We start from the raw sequence: 17,479 nt of genomic DNA on the forward strand, positions 1-17,479 counted from the left end.
TTTCCTGTCCACTTAGTCCCAAGAGGAAAGAATACTATAAATCATGTGATGCTTTTTCTATTTTTCCAAGACTGCTGAATAGGCATTTTCAGCAATCAAACTACTTGGTCTTATACCTAGAATTTTAAATAATTTAAATGCTTTTTTTTGAGTTTTGAGTAGTAACTTAATGTTTAATTCCAGGTTTGATTACTCAAATCACTGTTCCCTAACTAAAAACAGCAGAGCCAGGCCTTCTAGAAGAAACCTGCCATTAACATCCATTAATGAATCTGTGTTACTTGAATTTTTCCAATATTGGAAGTGTAGGGTAACTCTGACAATGGGAGAAAGTGACGAGGAGGACTTTATAATATTAGAAGGCTAATTAATTATTTTATTATACTATATTATTTTATATTATATTGCACTATATTATATTACATTTAAATTGAATTTGCACAGTCATCCAACTCCACTCAACTGCACAGAATCTTGTGACTGCTGACTGACACTCTGGACAGGCGCTTAGCTCTGATAGGCCAAGGAAACAAAACACTATCCCTTTGGGTAAACAATTTCTATATTGCATTTGACTTTTCAACAAACATAGGAGTAGTAAATGAGATAAGAATTGATTTTTCTTTCTCTGAGGTTCAGAGAATGTGAATCTTAAAAATATCTTTGGGAAGTTGTGCCTTGCTTTTCTCTGTGAAGAGAAATGTGGCCACAGTCCAAACTCCTTCTGAACCCTCTGTCAGAGCCTAATTTAGCAACCTGACAGAAGAAAGTCCCAGACGTTCAAGGCTTGCTTTGTAAGACTTCTTAAATCTAGTATTAAATACCATTTACTTCCAGCCTTGCAGAACCTGGTTGTAATAATTTTGCATATGCAATGTACAGCATCTTCACAGTTTAGAGAAATTATCGTATCTTCTTTAGCTTTGTGGTCTTTGAAAGGAAAGGTTCCAGACCTTTCTAGCTTTTCTTCACGAGGAACTGCTCAAGCTGCATTTTGACACAGACATCAGAACTATCTGCAACGTGGCCTTCTGTGGTTTTGTTCTTCCAGTATCCTTTCTAGTGATGCCCAGAGGGTTGTTGGATTTTTTGCCTGCCACTATACCATGACCAAAAGATTTTAGGGAACTGCTGGTAGTGACTCCAGGATCCAGAGCTGTCTGCTAGTTCAGAGATCAGCTTGCTTCAGACCATTTTTCCTTTTTGTTCACAAACTTGCACCTGTTTACCCTGAAGCTAATCTGCCATCTAAGGCTCACAGTCTCAGCTTAGTGAGATACTCACCACTGTTGTGGCATCTGTCTAACTGGAAAAGCTCATTATTGTTAGCAGACTTGGAAATCTGACAGTGCACTGCCTTTTCTGTCATGCAAGGTGAATAAAATGAGTCAATCACAGCCCTGATGCCTGGAGGGCCCAAGAACTGGCTCTTTGTACTGAAAAGGGAGCATCAAGCTCTTCCTTTTCTTTTTCTCTGCCTTAATTAGCTTTATACTTTATGAAAACATTCCCAGTCATAAGGTAGTTCAGGTTCTGTAGCAATTTGTTTTGAGAAACCTTGTTGAAAGTGTCTTGAAAATTCAAATATGTTATGTCTGCTGGATATGATTATTGATCCCCTTCAAAAAGTCTGGCAGGCTCCTGGGCCTTTTCTTCACAGAAAGCCAGGCTGTTCCCTTCCAAACAGGCCGTTTATGTTCAGGCTCAGTGACTGTATGTTTTCCTGTAGACTCTCCATCTCAATATCCATCTGGAAATGAAAATCAGACTCATCAGCCAGTAGTTCCTGGAATCCCCTGAAAATCTCTTTTGGTAGGCAAGGGTTGTCCTGGCAAGCCTGGTGGTCTCCTGGCACAGCAACACCTTAGTCTATGTTCTTGTAATTGCCACGAGTTCCTTCAGAGCTCCTGTGTGAGTGCTGTTATTCTAATGTATATCTAATATATTCATTTGATTTAATAATTTATTTTCCTTATGAAAGAACTAGAAATTGTCTAGTTCCTCTGCTCTGTCTTCCTCAATGAATGCTTTGGGAATCTTGAACTGGAGTAAAGCACAACTTCTCCTCTTATGTCCCAACCATTTCTGAGTGTCTTTTATGTTTTTGTCACGTTTAGTCCTGACAGATCCTATCTCTCTGATCTTGAAGCATTTAAAATGTCTTAAAACTTCTTTTAACTGTTGTGTTGCTGCTAAAAATTGTTTTATCAGTAGATTAAATTAATGTTGTTTCATACCAAAATTTTTTGGGGAAATGTTAATGTCAGTTTCAGGATGTAAGAGAATGACTTGAAGCTGTGTCAGGAGAGGTTTAGGTTGGATATCAGGGAAAGGTTCTTCATCCAGAGGGTGGCTGGGCACTGGAACAGGCTGCTCACAGTAGGGCAGTAGTCACAGCACCAAGGCTGACAGAGCTCAAGAAGTGTTTGGACAATGCCTCCAGGCACAGGGTGTGACTCTTGGAAAGGACCAGGAAGGTGGCTTTTGGTGATCCATATGGGCCCTTCCAACTCAAGATATTTTATTACCCTCTGAGTAAGGCCAGGAGAGAGATATGCAGCTCTAAGTATTGAACCTCTGGAAGCTGTTAGATCATACCATACTCTGGATCACTGCTGTTTGCCAAGAGCAATATAAACATGCCTGGTGACTTTGAAGTACCACAGATTCAAGTCTAGAGAAAAACTAGCAATCCTGTGGCATTTTTCTTCTCTAAGGCAGAAGCTCTGGAAGAACTAAATGAGCACTATAAGGCCTCTTAGATAAAACAACCCCTCAGGAAATCTAGGAAAGTCAGGGAATGCAATTTCAGTCTAAGGGATGAAAAGAAGATAAGTCATTATAATCGGTTGATGGTATAAAACCTTATTATATTTTAACTGATTTTCATGGACAGCTTTTAACATACTTTATTTTGGGAAACAATTTTGGGTTTAGTTTAAAAAAAGCTTAAACTACATTTTGTGCAGCTAGATTCTAGCTTTCTTTTCTCTGCCTTTTTTTCCCCTTTTCATAAAAGTTTTGATTAACTGCCACCTAAGGGTAAATACTGGAAATTCAGATGAGTAATCTTGTGAATAAACATTTGTATTGAGCATTATTTAGTATGTTTTATCTTCAGAGCCCTCCATGCATCTTTGTGAGACAGATGTCAATTTCTACATCTTTAACATGTTGCTTCTATGCCTGAAGGAATTTAGATAGAGACCTAATGTTTTCTGGGAAATTGATGTTTCTGTTTCTGCTCTTAAATCTTACAAACAGGCATTCTACACAGAATTAGTGTAGAATCACAATATGAGCTATGAGCTCATTTGAAACTTTACAAAAATATAAATCCAATAGATCAATATCAACTTCCCCTTATGCAAGTATTTTCATCACTTTTTCATCTCAGCAATGAGAAGAAAAATTCAGATATTTTTTTCTAAGGAGCAGCTGTTTAATTACAGTAAGACTCAAGGCAATGGTGTCTGAGAAATCTCCACATTTGCAGCAGAAGAACTGTACAGCATCAGTGTAGTTGTATGGAAGTCCTGTGTGAGACACTTGTGGAAATATATTTATCTGGGGTTTTTTTGGTGTAGTCAGGGTTTTTAACTTACAGTAACTGATGTGATGATACCTTTCCCCTGATATTCAGAATACAGCAGGTATCTACTTGTCTGTGTTTCTCCTTGTTGGAAAATTCAGGTAAATTATAATTCAGGTAACTGTCTTGGAGCAGTTGCAAAAAAGATTTATTTAACATTATTTTGTTTAAAATTATCCTGTACTGTGTTATATTTCATGCTTTTTATATTTAAGAACCAGAAAGAAAAGCTTTTTTCCCCTTAGAAATTCTGTATTGCCAGAGAAAGGCCAGTCACACTAAATTAAGTAGTGGGTCTCCTGTGGCAGCTGCACACTCAGGCTACAACTGCATACAAATGAACACAAGGAGGAAATGAAATTTACTGGCATGAATTCTGATTTCTAGGAATTGCTCCTACATTTGCTGAGCTGGCACCTGTCATGGGCTAATATAGCTTAACCAAATCAGGATCAAAGGAGTTTAATTAATCTAGTGATTTATTAATGATTCATAATTAGCCAGCAATCAGTGAAATACACATTTGGGATCAATATGACTAATACAGCTGATGAAACAGAATACTAAAGACTTCTAAAACATTAATAATTTTTACACATTCAAAACATGCAACTAACCCTTGCATTCCCAGGTACCCTCTTTCCCAAGTGATGTGAATTTCAAACATGCACCTCTTTCTGGGACCAAGGACACACAGCTTCAGGACATGTGGGCGCTTCAACTTGCCGTGTGGTTGTGCTGCTTCCTATCAACAAGGTCAAAAGAGAAAGGAAAAGGAAAAAAAATGGTGGTCCATGATGCTGACACTATTAAGATGGAGGATTTGAGAAACAGCAGAACATGATTCCCAGGTCTGCTCAGGATTTGGATGGATGGCTTTATAAAGATTGAGAGGCCTTCTCTAGAATACTAAAGGTTACAAGCTGAGCTCAGTCCTGCAACCTGAAAAGGTTATGAAGAAAAACATTACCTGTGATGCTTCTGTTTTTAAACTGCTCATTTCACAAACCTGTTTAAACAAATAGCAGAGTAACTTTCCAGAAGGCTCTGGCCTGCAGGATCTCATGATTCTGGTATGGCTGTTGCTATGGCTTATCTGGTTTTTTGGCAATTCTTCACCTCCACAGCAATTTTGTGACCTTGTTAGGAACCAAGAACATCTCCAAGTACTTTCTGTAACTTAAATATAGCCCAACTGAATAGATAAACTAGACAAAAAAAGTAACTTTTATAGGTCAGAAATTTTTATTTTTAAGCTAATTTAGGTTGCCTAAAGTGCAAGTCTTCTCCTAATTAATCACTGTAAGTAGACATCATTATCTTTAAAGACATTGTAAGTTTGAGAGAATTGTTTCATTTTTTCAGTACCTAAAATCATAAGAAAAATGTGAGATGGCTCAAAGTATGGCTAGCAGTTCTGCTCCCATAAAAAGTATATTGCTTTTCTGTGCTGTGCTTGGTTATAACTAGCAGAGATATTTTAAATTTATTTCTACCCTTTCATCTGTGGTCTCCCGTTGTTATTATAATAGTGTATTAACACACATTTTCCTGCAATTACTACATTTAATTTTTAATATGCCTTCTGACATTTTCTGCCTTCAGTACAAAATAAGCTCACTTCATCTATTTGATTTGCTGACGTGAAGTACACAAAATATATTGGATTTTCTTATCTGAACTTTTTAGTTTATTTGCACATCAAAGAAAACACCTTAAAATGTGACTAGAATAACCCTGTTTGCTGAAGTAGGCAACAAAAGCTTGAAAACATTTGATGGCAAATGAAGAATTGCATATCAAATGTGTAATTTGAATATTTCTAATGCTGGTAATTCTGATATCCTGCTGCTTCAAAGTTAATAAATGTGTTATCCTTCAAGGCCAAGATAACAAGAGACAAAATATGAAGCAAAAATAGAGTTTTCAGTTTGCAGGAGCATAGTTTTGGATACATTTAAATAAAAAAAAACAACTGAAAAGTTTCTTCAGGTCCCTCAGGAAAAATTATGTGAACCCTAACAGGTTTTGGGTGGGAGGATGAGGCTTTGGCCATCCAAGAAAGAAGACACAAAAGCCCAGATATGGATTCAGCTACTGACTCAAAATACTGGCAATCATGATGGCGATTTGATGGCTACTGGTACATAATTTAGCAGCACCAAGGGCTTGTATAGCAATGGATAATCCCTGTAATGACCCTTGAGGGACAATGCTCATTGTTTCCACTTGGACATTGAGCCACTGATTGTAACTCTGCACTTGCTCATCCTGCCAATTCCTTAAACATCCATCCGTCCACCCATCAAATCCATATTTCTCAAATTTAGACGTAAGAATGTAGTGGGGAGTTACCATCATTAAAGAACTCCAGATAGATGACATCTGCACCCCTCCTCTTACTGATGTAGTCACTCCAACTCAGAAGGTCACTTGGTCAGGGAAATAGTTCAGTTCTGCATTTACATTTTTGACAATAACTTGTCAATCATTAGGAATTGCTGTGTAATCTGTTGTTATTATGGCAAAGATAAACACAGTTCAGTCTGTAAGCTTTTTTGGCTGAATCATATGCATAAATTATTGGAATTTTAGAGATTTGGGAATGAGTAATATTTTATTGTAATAAACAAAAAAATAAAAAAAACCCATCAAACAGATACAAGAGGGAATGAAAGCCATATTGTGACTTCTCTTTTGGGTTTTTCCTTTGAGCCTGGAATCAAAGTGATGCATCTGCTCTGTGTAGACTATAGATGATTTATGGGCTTTCAGGACTTTTCTTTACATAAAAAAAAAAAAAAGAAAGAGAGCATCCTGAATATATACTCTGAAAACCACTTCTGATAATGTTCTTTTTATTGCAAATGTTTCATGTTACAATAAGTTAAAAAGAAAATAGAAAATTTACTGTTCTCTCATCTTCTAAAAAATATTTTGATGTTGAGAAATAAAGGATATTAAAATATATTAAAGATGAGGAGGATTAAATGCAGCATTTTGAGTGTTGTTCAGTAAATTAGATTTAAAAAATAGCCATCTTAAAGAAATTATGGAAAAGTGAGAATAAAATAAAATAAAAGGTTTCTTTGAAATTAGGTCTGATTAAACAAATCCACTTTAAGAAATGGTCCTGTGATAAGCTTATGTTTCTGAACTCCTAAAATATTTGGCATCCTAAAAAGTGAGAGCAGTGAACTTCTTAGAAGGAAAATTTAAATTTTATCATTAATTTCTTGACTTTTTGAAGATTGGTAGCTAGATTTTACAAATCTAAGCCAGATTTTACAACTTTAAGATATATACATATAAATAAGATAAAAAACAACACCCTTTCAGGAAGACTTGGTTCACTGTCCTCCATTGAAAATGACAAGAGTTATATGTCCAGACCCAAATTCTCTTTACTGATCTACATCCAGGTACAGGTAAGAAAATTATATGCTTCTGGTCACTTCCAGGAGGACCATCTGGCTATAAATAGCTGGAAAACAGTCTGCTTATCTTTCTGTTTCTTCAGCCACCAACCCATCTTCCTTTTAATTGTGGTGTGTACACAGAAGTACCACTGCTTGGGTAAAATAAAAAAAAAAAGGACAACTCTGGATTTGCTTCCTTTTTTTTTCTTTTTTTTTTTCTTTTTTTTTTTTTTTTTTTTACAGCTGCATGGATTTTTATTTTTTAAATTTTTTTTCTTGTAATTTCTGGAGAACTATCCTTTACATCAGGTGTGAATGTGGTGAGTTAGCCCCTGGTTACTGTTTGGGTATAGGGAATGAGCATGCTCAGTGTGCTACTGCTTTTGCTTAAGAAATATCTGAAAATGTTTTTGCTCAAGTTTGCTAATATATGTTTATATGGGCTCTCTCAGACTCATAAACTACCAGAATTAATTTCCTTTAATGGTTGTTTCAGAAGTCCAACATAAATGTAAGAGTGTATACGTATTGAACTAATTTTAATTAAGCAGTTGTGTTGTATGGAATGAATGGGCTTTAAGGCCAGCTACTCCAAGTACAAATTGAATATTTGAAATAAAATCTGAGGATCAAGACTTACTTGGGGGATTCTAAATGATGATTGAATAAATTCTTTTAATTAAAAACATTTTTTGCAGTACATCTGTGCCACCATGCACTCCTTCTTTAAGATTTGGAGTTTTATAGGCAAACAGCGACCTCAAAACTTTGCAAACAACACGTTTATCCCAGAATCATATACATGGCTGTATTGAATTATTTTACTTTCATTGACATTACTGTCACACTGCAGTACTTTTCCTTTTTATTTAAAAGTTACCTAGAAACAAGGTTGAAGAGCCTGGAGGGCTTTTAACTGAACCTACTGTTTGGTTATGAAATGTGTGAAAGTAGAAATGTATTGATACATTTGGGAGATAGAGCAGACACTCCTAAATTGGTGCCAGTGCAGGTCTTTCAGCTTTCCCAGCTGCTCTCTGAGGATGAACTTAGAAAGATACAGATATGAATTGCTTTCACATTATGGATAATAGCAGCATTAAGAAAATGACAGATGTTTTTTCCTGAGTATCCAGAAAGGTATGGTGATGAACAGTTTATCAGCTGGGGGTTTTTAATGACAATCAGTGTTCTAAACAGTTTCAGAATTGTGACCCCAAAATGCTCAGTATTTCAATGTTGGTTTCACTTTGCAAGAACTTTGAAAATATTAGTTTTAGTTATTCCAGTATTTTAGAAGGAAGTTCTCAAGAAGCTGAGATCTGGTGATTCATGACAGTATTAATCAGTGAGCATGTAAAAAACCCTGTGCAATTTGAAGACTAAACAGATACCATAGCTATGATATAGGGACTATGCAGTTTGGAAAGCAGGAAAACAACAGAAGGGCTATAAACATAACTTTCTTATCAGCCAGAATTAGAAAAGGGTTGCAAAAACTCGTGCAAATATTTATGCAGAAGTAGTACAATTTCTGTGTGGTAGCTACTTAATGAGGTCTGGCATCAAGCTGTCCAAATAATAACTCATGTACGCTCATCATCAGTGATTAATTGGGAATGTTTCTTCCTTCTTAAAAATGGCATTGTGTCTTAGTATAGTGTTAGGAGTAAAAAAATCTGTTTTAATAAGCAGAAAATATTATCCTGAGGATTTTCCACCCATCACTTAATGGCAAGGTCATATTGGAACACATACCAGGTGGAAAAATTTATTTGGCTATCCAATGACAGAAAGTTAAGCAGGTATCTATTTTAAATAACAGGACTTCAGATAGCTATTTAGGAATGTCAAAACTTGGCTGTCCAAGGGGCAGATAGTGATGGACAGTTCACTGTACAGACAGCAAGGTCTGAGAAGTGCTGGTTTCCTCCTAACAGAAGAAGAGTCACAAAGGATACGTTGCACCTGTAGTGAAGTGTGGATCCTTTACAGTCTGAAAATCAATGGAAGACCCAAACAGTGCTCAAAGTACCAGTAGTGGAAAAGGGAAATATCAGTGCTGTTACCTTGGGTTCCTCCAGACCCTCTCTTTCAGAATATTTGGGCTGGGGCTGTGCATAGTTGCAAGCAGTTTTGGTGATTGTGCTGTCCTTGAGTGAAGTCTTCCATGGGGAAATTACTGGTCTACCGCTACTGGGCAGATTTTATCAATTCCACTTACACAAAGTTATGCACCTTATAATGTTTTTATCTCTGAAGTCTCACAAGTTTGTTCTAACTAGCTTTAACCAGTTCTTCAGCAGTCCCTGACAATTCCCCCCATGCCCCCTTGGTTAGCCTAAATGAATCCATTTAAGTGTAGAGATGTTACTTCAAAATAATTCAGATGTAATTAAATTAGATGTCTTTTAGTTATTTTTCAGACTGGTTTATCTCTATTCAAGAAAAAATATTAATATGAAATGTACATTTTAGTGGAGCATGACTGTCTATTTTGGTTTTGTATTTTGATTATAATGCAGTGCTAAATAGAATCAGGTGTTAAAAAAATGTTCCATATTTATCCCAGCTTCTAAAAACTACTGGCATTTGGAGGTTTTTTAAAGGCTATATTTAAGACTATATAATCCAGCATAGCGACATTTATTTTAATTCTCTTTTCAAATTTCTACTTTGTATGTAGTGGCCTTTCTCTTGAGGTTTTCATGTGCCCAGGAGGGTAGTCTGTCACCTGGCTCTGAGGATAGATTCTATGAGAACAAGGGCATTGTAAAGGTCACTCTTATTCTGGTACATCACTACAAAATGTTATACTTTGGTTGTTCAGAAGCACCGCAGGAAAGGGCTAAAGCAAAGTTATGAAGTAGGAGTATCTCTGAGCTATTTTAATTTCTGCAAATAGCAGGATTCCTACAAAAATGGCGGTAGTCTATAGAGAATTTGAGAAAAGAAAGTCAAATAAGGGGAATTTAAAATAAGAAAATTTTAATAGCTCTAATTTAATTGACTTTCAGGTTTTAACAATGGCTAAATTGGAGAGGAGTTTCAATTTCTTTGTCAGAGTATGTGATCTCTGAGAAACAAATGTGTAGATTTTACAGAATTTTTTTGTGTGACTTTGAGGTTCCTTGGTTGACTTGAGCAACAGTTTTGTAATGATGTTGGAATGAGAATTGTGGAAGCAAGTCAGGCAGATATTAATGAGGCTGTTGATTAAAGTATAGTTAGTAATTTAAGGAATGACCAATATTTCCTTCTGATGAGTGAAATTAGGAGTTTTTGCTGAGGACTGTACCGCTACCTGTGTGTGTAAGTGCTCCCTTAGGCCCAGTCACAATGTTTCCTATTACAGAGTGAATTTACAAATAAATAAGATTTGGGGCAGCAGTCCAAGTTCTATTGCATTTGGTAGGAGAGGGGCACTTGTGCTTCTTTGTTCTGCTGTAAGTCTTAAATCCGTTGTCATATTAATGTGTATTATGTATGCATTTTCTTGTACTGGGGAGGCTTAGATGGTATATTAGGAAGAATTCCTTCACTAAAATGGTGGGTAAGCATTAGAACAGGCTGGCAAGGGAAGTGTCAGATCCCTGGAAGGGATCAAGAAATCACTTGGCATGGCCCTTCGTGCTACGGTTTAGTTGACATAGTGGTGTTGTTCAAGATTGGACTTTAATGCCGCTGGCTGGGATACGGGGTGTACCCAGGAGCTGCATCAAAGCCGGATAGCATAGCTCTGAGGGGGGCTAATCAGCCCAAGCTCTGGCAGTGCCCCCAGCCTATGCCTTAGCAAGCCTTTAGTGATTTCAGCTCAGTGATTATCAGCTCATGAGTGATTTCAGCTCTTTGGGCTTGCTAGGCTTGGCTGGGGCACGCAGCAGGCACTCGGAAGACCAGGAAAGAGAGGAGAGCGCTGTGTGAGGTTCCAAGACGATGTCTTTATTGGTCTTCTTCGTAGCTCTTCCATGGGGTGTCTCGAAGGGTCTCAGGGACAGCGGCTCCGACGAGCCGGGCAGAAACAGGGGTTTATATAGGGTTAGGGAGGATTGAGAATTGTCCAATGGTAAGAGTTAAGGGAAAGTGACCTATAGCCTTACAGAAAGATAAGCAAGGGTCCGAGAGCGGGAGAGAGGGGCTCCTTTTGTCCAGTCATCCTGACTCAGCATTCTGTCTCTGAACGCCAAGGCAGGTTCGCAGGGCCTGTGCCTGCTACAACTCCACTTTCTGTATTTAAAAAAGGCACTCCCTATAGCTCTTTTGAAACAATGAACAAGGCATGAGAACATGGGTAATACAATGACAATCACTAGCAAAATCCACAACATTCCCTTAACCAAAGATGCAACCCATCCTGTTAATCCCCATTGACTGAACATGTGATTAACCCAGTCCGGGTTGTTTTCTACTTTCAAGTCCTTCACAAGGTCCCTCAGTTTCTGGATGTTCGCATGGGTGGATTCCGAGTGTGAAGAGAGGTTGAAGCAGCACATCCCTTCGAAGTCCTCGCAGCCATGTCCGTGGGCCAGCAGCAGGAAGTCAATTGCTGCTCGGTTTTGGAGCGATGCATGTCTTGTGGTTTCTTCTTCCTTTAAGAGATCGCTCAGGGCTGCAGATGTAGCATTAGCCTGCTTACTGAACCAACACCCAAGGTGATTTATTTCACCTAGGGCCTTGGCTGCAGCTACCCATGGTAGGAATAGGGAGACAGCAATCTTTTTTGGTTTGTTCCAATCGTGTAACCGGGGATCGAAATTTTCATCAAATTCTGTGTAGGACCTTTTGTGGCGTTTTGATTCACTTTCTTTTTTCCAATTGTGTAACAAGGTGATATTTGGAGTCAGGGTAGAAAGTCTCCCAAGGGTACAGGGACCTCCCTGGAGTCGAGAGGGAATCCCAGCCCACACTCTGTCACCACAGATGAGAAACGTTCCCTTGGGTAATACTTTGGGATTGAAAGAGGACACAGAGATTACACGAGCAGTGTAATTACACCAATCAGGAGGGTTGTAAGCTTTGTTAATGGGTGATATGTCCTTTCGATATGTGTTTTTGGTCTGGTCAATTTCTGGCCAATTATTTTTTGGGCGCCTGAAGTAGAATTTGACGCAGTATGTTGCCTTGGAGGACCCCAGCAGGTCCAATTCTTGGGGTTCCTCGAGAGCATTGGGCAACATTTTTGTCCACTCATCCCAAGTATCTACCAGGTTGGGTCTCTTACCTGTGGTGCGGAGGAGCTCTGTGTTATAGACGGGCCAGTCATCGGCTGCGAAGGGAATTCCTACTAGACATGTGGAAAGTGGGTTATCAACACTTCCCATGGATAAACACATGTTATCCTGTTTTAATGTTTTTGCTAAGGTTACCCAAACATTATGGCTAGGCTGTGGGCTAATCCAACCGATGGCATATGGTACGGTGAAGAGCATCCAGGCAGCAGTAAGGACAGCACCAACGGAGATATTTTTCATCTTTGGACAGGAATGGGGCTTCTGATAGGGAATATAAGCAAAATTTGTTATCTTTATGACAAGAGGGTTAGGGTTTTCTCCCTTGTTCCTTCCCCCCCCCTTTTTTTTTTTTCTGTAATAAGCTAAGGATAGGGGGGGTAGGTATAGGTTTTTTGATAAGAGGCAAGAAAAGGGAACAATAGGGTTTTTAGGGTACAGAGGGGTAAAAACATAAAATTCTAAAATTCAGAGAACAATTTTGTGTTCAAGCTATATCTAGCTTCTGGCTAAATGCAGCAGAACGTTATTCAGCTTTCTGTTTTGTCTGCTGTCGCGTGGTGGGACGGTCTTTCCCTATGCATGTGGGGATTCGGCGACGTCTCCGTCTCCAGGCAGAGCTTGTTTGGTTCTGAGGAGGACTTGTGTTTGACTCAGGAGGATTCTTGTCAGTGTTTGTAGCGGTAGTGTTTGCAGTGCCTAGGTATGGTTTGATGTTTTTTCCTGGGTACCATCTTGGACCTGATGGTAGTAGAACACATGCATACCCTCTTCCCCAAGTGATCAGTTGGAAAGGTCCTGTGATTTGATGTGTTTCTGGGTCCTTCACCAGCACAGGTGGTTTCTCGGTGAGCTTTGCTTGGGTGGTATTTGCAAAGTGCCGAAGTATTGGTGGGTCAGGCTCTGATGTTGTACAGTTTAGGAAGTTGATGACATAGAGAGCCTTGCAGAGTCTTTCAACTGGAGATATGGCTCTTGTTTCTCCTCGCTGTTGATTAAGGACTCGTTTGAGGGTTTGATGTGTCCTTTCTACGATGGATTGTCCTGTGGGGTTTGCAGGTATGCCTGTCTTGTGTTCTTACCCCACTCACTGAAGAACTCTTTTAGCTTACGAGAGGTATAGGCAGGTCCATTGTCTGTTTTGATCTCCTTTGGTACTCCCAGGGTAGCGAAGGCAAGGAGGAAGTGCTTTATGGTGTGCTGTGCAGTTTCTTCTGTATGTGATGATGCAAACACTGCTCCTGAAAATGTGTCGACCGATACATGCACGTATTTTGACCTTCCAAAGGGTGTGAAGTGAGTTACATCTGTCTGCCACAGCTGGCAGCTGTTCAGACCTCGGGGATTGACTCCCGTCCCCATGGATGGTATCTGGTAGTTTTGACAGCTCGGACATGTGGCAACAATAGCTTTTGCCTGCTCCTTTGAAAGCTTGAACATTCTGATGAGGGCAGGTACATTCTGATGAAAAAATGCATGTGACAACTTTGCCTGGGCAAAGATGTTAGGAACATTAGCAGTCTCTACTGCCATGGCTAGTGCATCCGCTCTCCTGTTCCCTTCTGTGATGATGCCTGGGAGGTCAGTGTGTGACCTCACATGCATTATATGATAGGGTTGCTTTCTGCTGGAAATAAGGCGTGTTAATGCAGAAATCAATTGGTGTAACTTTGGATTGGAAAGGTCTTTGAGGAGAGCATGTTCTGCTCTCATAGCTATACCAGCAACATAAGCCGAATCTGTGACCAAATTGAAGGGTATATCTTTGAATTTCTCAAAGGCTCTGACATCAGCTGCTAACTCTGCAATCTGTGGAGATCCCTCCACTATTTCAATGTCAGATTCCCATTTTTGGGTATTTGGGTCTTTCCACGTCATTACCGACTTGTGGGATGACCCTGAGCCATCTGTAAAGATGGTTAGAGCTTTGAGAGGAGTCCTGCTTTGGACTAATTTTGGGGTCAGATGAAAGGTCACATCCCGATTAAAAAGTTTGTGTTTGGGGATATGAACTGAAATTTGGCCTGTATAGCTATCTAGGGCAAACTGGAGACTTTCATTGGTCTGAAGCAAATGCTCCAGGTCCCCAGTGGTCAGTGGCAAGTATATGCATGTGAACTCACACCCTGCAAGAGAGCGGAGGCGAGATCTAGCCTTTTTTATTAGATGTGCCATGATTTCTTGGAAGGTGGTAATTGTCTTTTTAGGTTGGTTATTTGTAAAGATCCACTCCAGGATCAGCAAAGGGTCTCTAAGTTGAGTGTCCCACTGGAAAATCAGTCCATAAAACCGAGGTGCTTTTCCCAAAATGACAAACTGGAAGGGCAGGCTGGGTTCAAAGCGATGGGCTTTGTGTGAAGACAGGGCTTCTTGGACTTTGGTGATGGCATCTCGGGCCTCTGTTGTGAGAGTGCATGGAGAGTCCAGATCCTCGTGGCCACGGAGAAGGTTGAACAGGGGAGCGAGGTCCTCTGTTGTGATTCCTAGCAGGGGACGCACCCAGTTGATGGATCCACACAGGCTGTGTAAGTCCCTCAGGGTCTTTGGGTCGTCTCAGATGGCGAGCTGCTGGGGTACGATGGTCCTTTCCCGGATCTGGAAGCCAAGGTAAGTCCATGGGTTGGTGTACTGTACTTTGTCCTCATGGATCTCAAATCCTGCCTTTTCTATGGTTTTAATAGTCTTTTTAACTGCTTTGTCCAGGTAAGCTTTTTCTGATGCACAGACCAGGATGTCATCCATATAGTGGTGGATGATTGCCTCTGGGAATAGCTTCTGAACAGGAGACAGGATGTGAGCAACATACCACTGGCATATAGTAGGACTGGACTTTAATCCTTGAGGCAGAAAACGCCAATGATATCTTTTAAGTGGAGCCTCTCTGTTAAGAGATGGCACTGAGAAAGCAAACCGTGGGCATCGAGAGGGTGCAGAGGTATGCTGAAAAAACAGTCTTTAATGTCTATGATAGCAAGTGTCCAGTCTCTAGGAAGCATCGATGGGGAGGGCAGGCCTGGCTGTAAGGGGCCAATGTCCTCGATGACTTCGTTGATTTTGCGAAGGTCGTGGAGGAGCCTCCACCTGTCCGTTCCAGGCTTTTTCAGTACGAAGACTGGAGAGTTGCAAGGGCTGGTGGTCTCAACGATGTGGCCTTTGGTTAGCTGTTCTTCCACGAGAGCTTGTAGTGCGTGCAGCTTTTCTTCGGAAAGGGGCCACTGCTCGATCCAGATCAGGTCATGGCTTTTCCAGGTGAGCTGAGGAGTATCTGGCAGTGCGCGCTCCTCAGTGGCCCCAGTTAGAAATCCTGGCTGGGAATACGTAGGGAGGCCCCCCATTGGGATAGAATGTCCCTTCCCCAAAGGGTGATGGGGGCCCTTACCACGAATGGGCGGATGGTTGCCAGCTTGCCTTCAGGCCCTTCGACGAGGACGTTGTTCTTGCTCCGCATGGACACTGTGGCTCCACCGATCCCTGAAATCATGCCTGGTACTGGCTGTAGATCCCAGTGTGCTGGCCACTCTGAGCGAGCGATGATGGTCACATCAGCACCGGTGTCCAGCATCCCTGGCAGGTGGAACTTTTCTCCTCTGCAGGTGAGACCACACTCGATGGTGGGCTTACTTGGTCCCACAACTTGTGCCCACATCGCTGTAGGGTTGAGAGGAAGCTGCTCCCTGTGATTCTTTGGGAGTAGAAAAGCCTGTGCAATTGGAGTTCCCTTTGAAAGAAAATATTGTAAGTCCGTGCAGTACACCTGGACAAAGATTTCCTGTCCTGAGTGCACTGTTTGCACCTCTGGAACAACGAAGATCTCCTTTGGGCTATGGACAGTGTCACCTATGATTAAGATGTTAGAAGGACCGCCTTTTGGCCCACGTTTGCCTGTGGGAACACGATAAACATCTTTATTTTTAAAGTCAATGGACAGAGCAGTTACCAGCTGGCGTCTTGTTCCCATCGGTGTCACTCCGTGTGTTGGACCCTCTTCAGGTGTTCTGGAATCTCCCGGGGTGGTGCGTGGATGGGTCTGGGTGGCCTTTGATTTGTTGTCGTAGCCCGGGGCTCCACCGGGCTCCGAGACCCGTTTCCCGAATACGGCTGGTAGCGTGGCTGGTGCTGGGGCCTTCGGTAGGTGTGGCCAGGGTATCGGGCAGGCAGCCTGTCTGGACAGTCCCTCATGAAATGTGTCAAATCACCACAGTACAGGCAGCGAGTCTGGTCTTTAGAAGCCATAACTGCATATGCACAAAAAACTCCTTCAGCAATACCCTTAGAAACTGCTTCTGCCACTGTATTGTCACTGGACAAATGACGTGTGCAGCTTTCCAGCATTTGCTCTATGGTAGGTTCTGTGTCCAGGGGTAGAGCCCTCAGAATTGTTTTACATTTTTCATTAGCATTACTCATGGCAAGTTTACACAATAGTTCTTTTCTTGCCTCTGTGCTCTCTATCTGTTTTTCTAGAGCATCTTTAACTCTGTCACAAATTTGATAAAGCTTTCTTCTACTTCTTGTTTGATATTAGAAAAATGTTGGGAAGGAGTGGAATCATCTGGGGTAAGAAGTAAGGAGGTTTTTGCTGCCATAGCCAGGTCCTGCAATGCTTCCTTAGGTAAGGTATCAGCCTGATCATTAGGTTTCTGTAAATCCCCTTCACCGGCCAGCTGTTCAACTGTAAGATCTGGCCTATCAGCATTTTTAGCATATGAATCTGATAATGTTTTCAATTGTTTTTTCCAATGCCTTTCCCATAACATATATTCTGCTGGGGAAAGGAGGCAGTGGGCCATATTCTTAATATCGTGGGGGTACCAAGAGAGTGCTGAGAACGTGGCTTCTAGGAAATTTCTGAAAATATGAGAGTTTCTGCCATGTTCTTTAGCTGTGTTCCTTAGCTGTATGAGTTCCTTATTTGTTAGAGGTTCCCACGTTTTTTGGGTAGTGGCCCCCCCTCTTTTTCCTTTTTTATAATCTACTGGGAAGGCAGAAATTCTCTGTGCCATTTCCCAATCTCCTGCCTTTACGGCTTCGAGTTTTAATTTGGGCCCATGCATCAATATACTGTGTATCAGAATCAGAGTCACTGTCACTGCTGTCCGAGGAGGAGGAGGAGTGAGAGCGAGAGCGACCCTTATGCTTTTTATGTTGTGTTGGAGCTGGCTTTGGCAGAGCTTTTTGGGACTGGGGTGGATTTGAGGAAGCACACGGCAAGGCTTGGCTACAGGGGGTTTGCAGTGGCG

Source organism: Motacilla alba, chromosome 1 (genome assembly GCF_015832195.1).
Source record: "Motacilla alba alba isolate MOTALB_02 chromosome 1, Motacilla_alba_V1.0_pri, whole genome shotgun sequence".
NCBI classification, from domain to species: domain Eukaryota; kingdom Metazoa; phylum Chordata; class Aves; order Passeriformes; family Motacillidae; genus Motacilla; species Motacilla alba.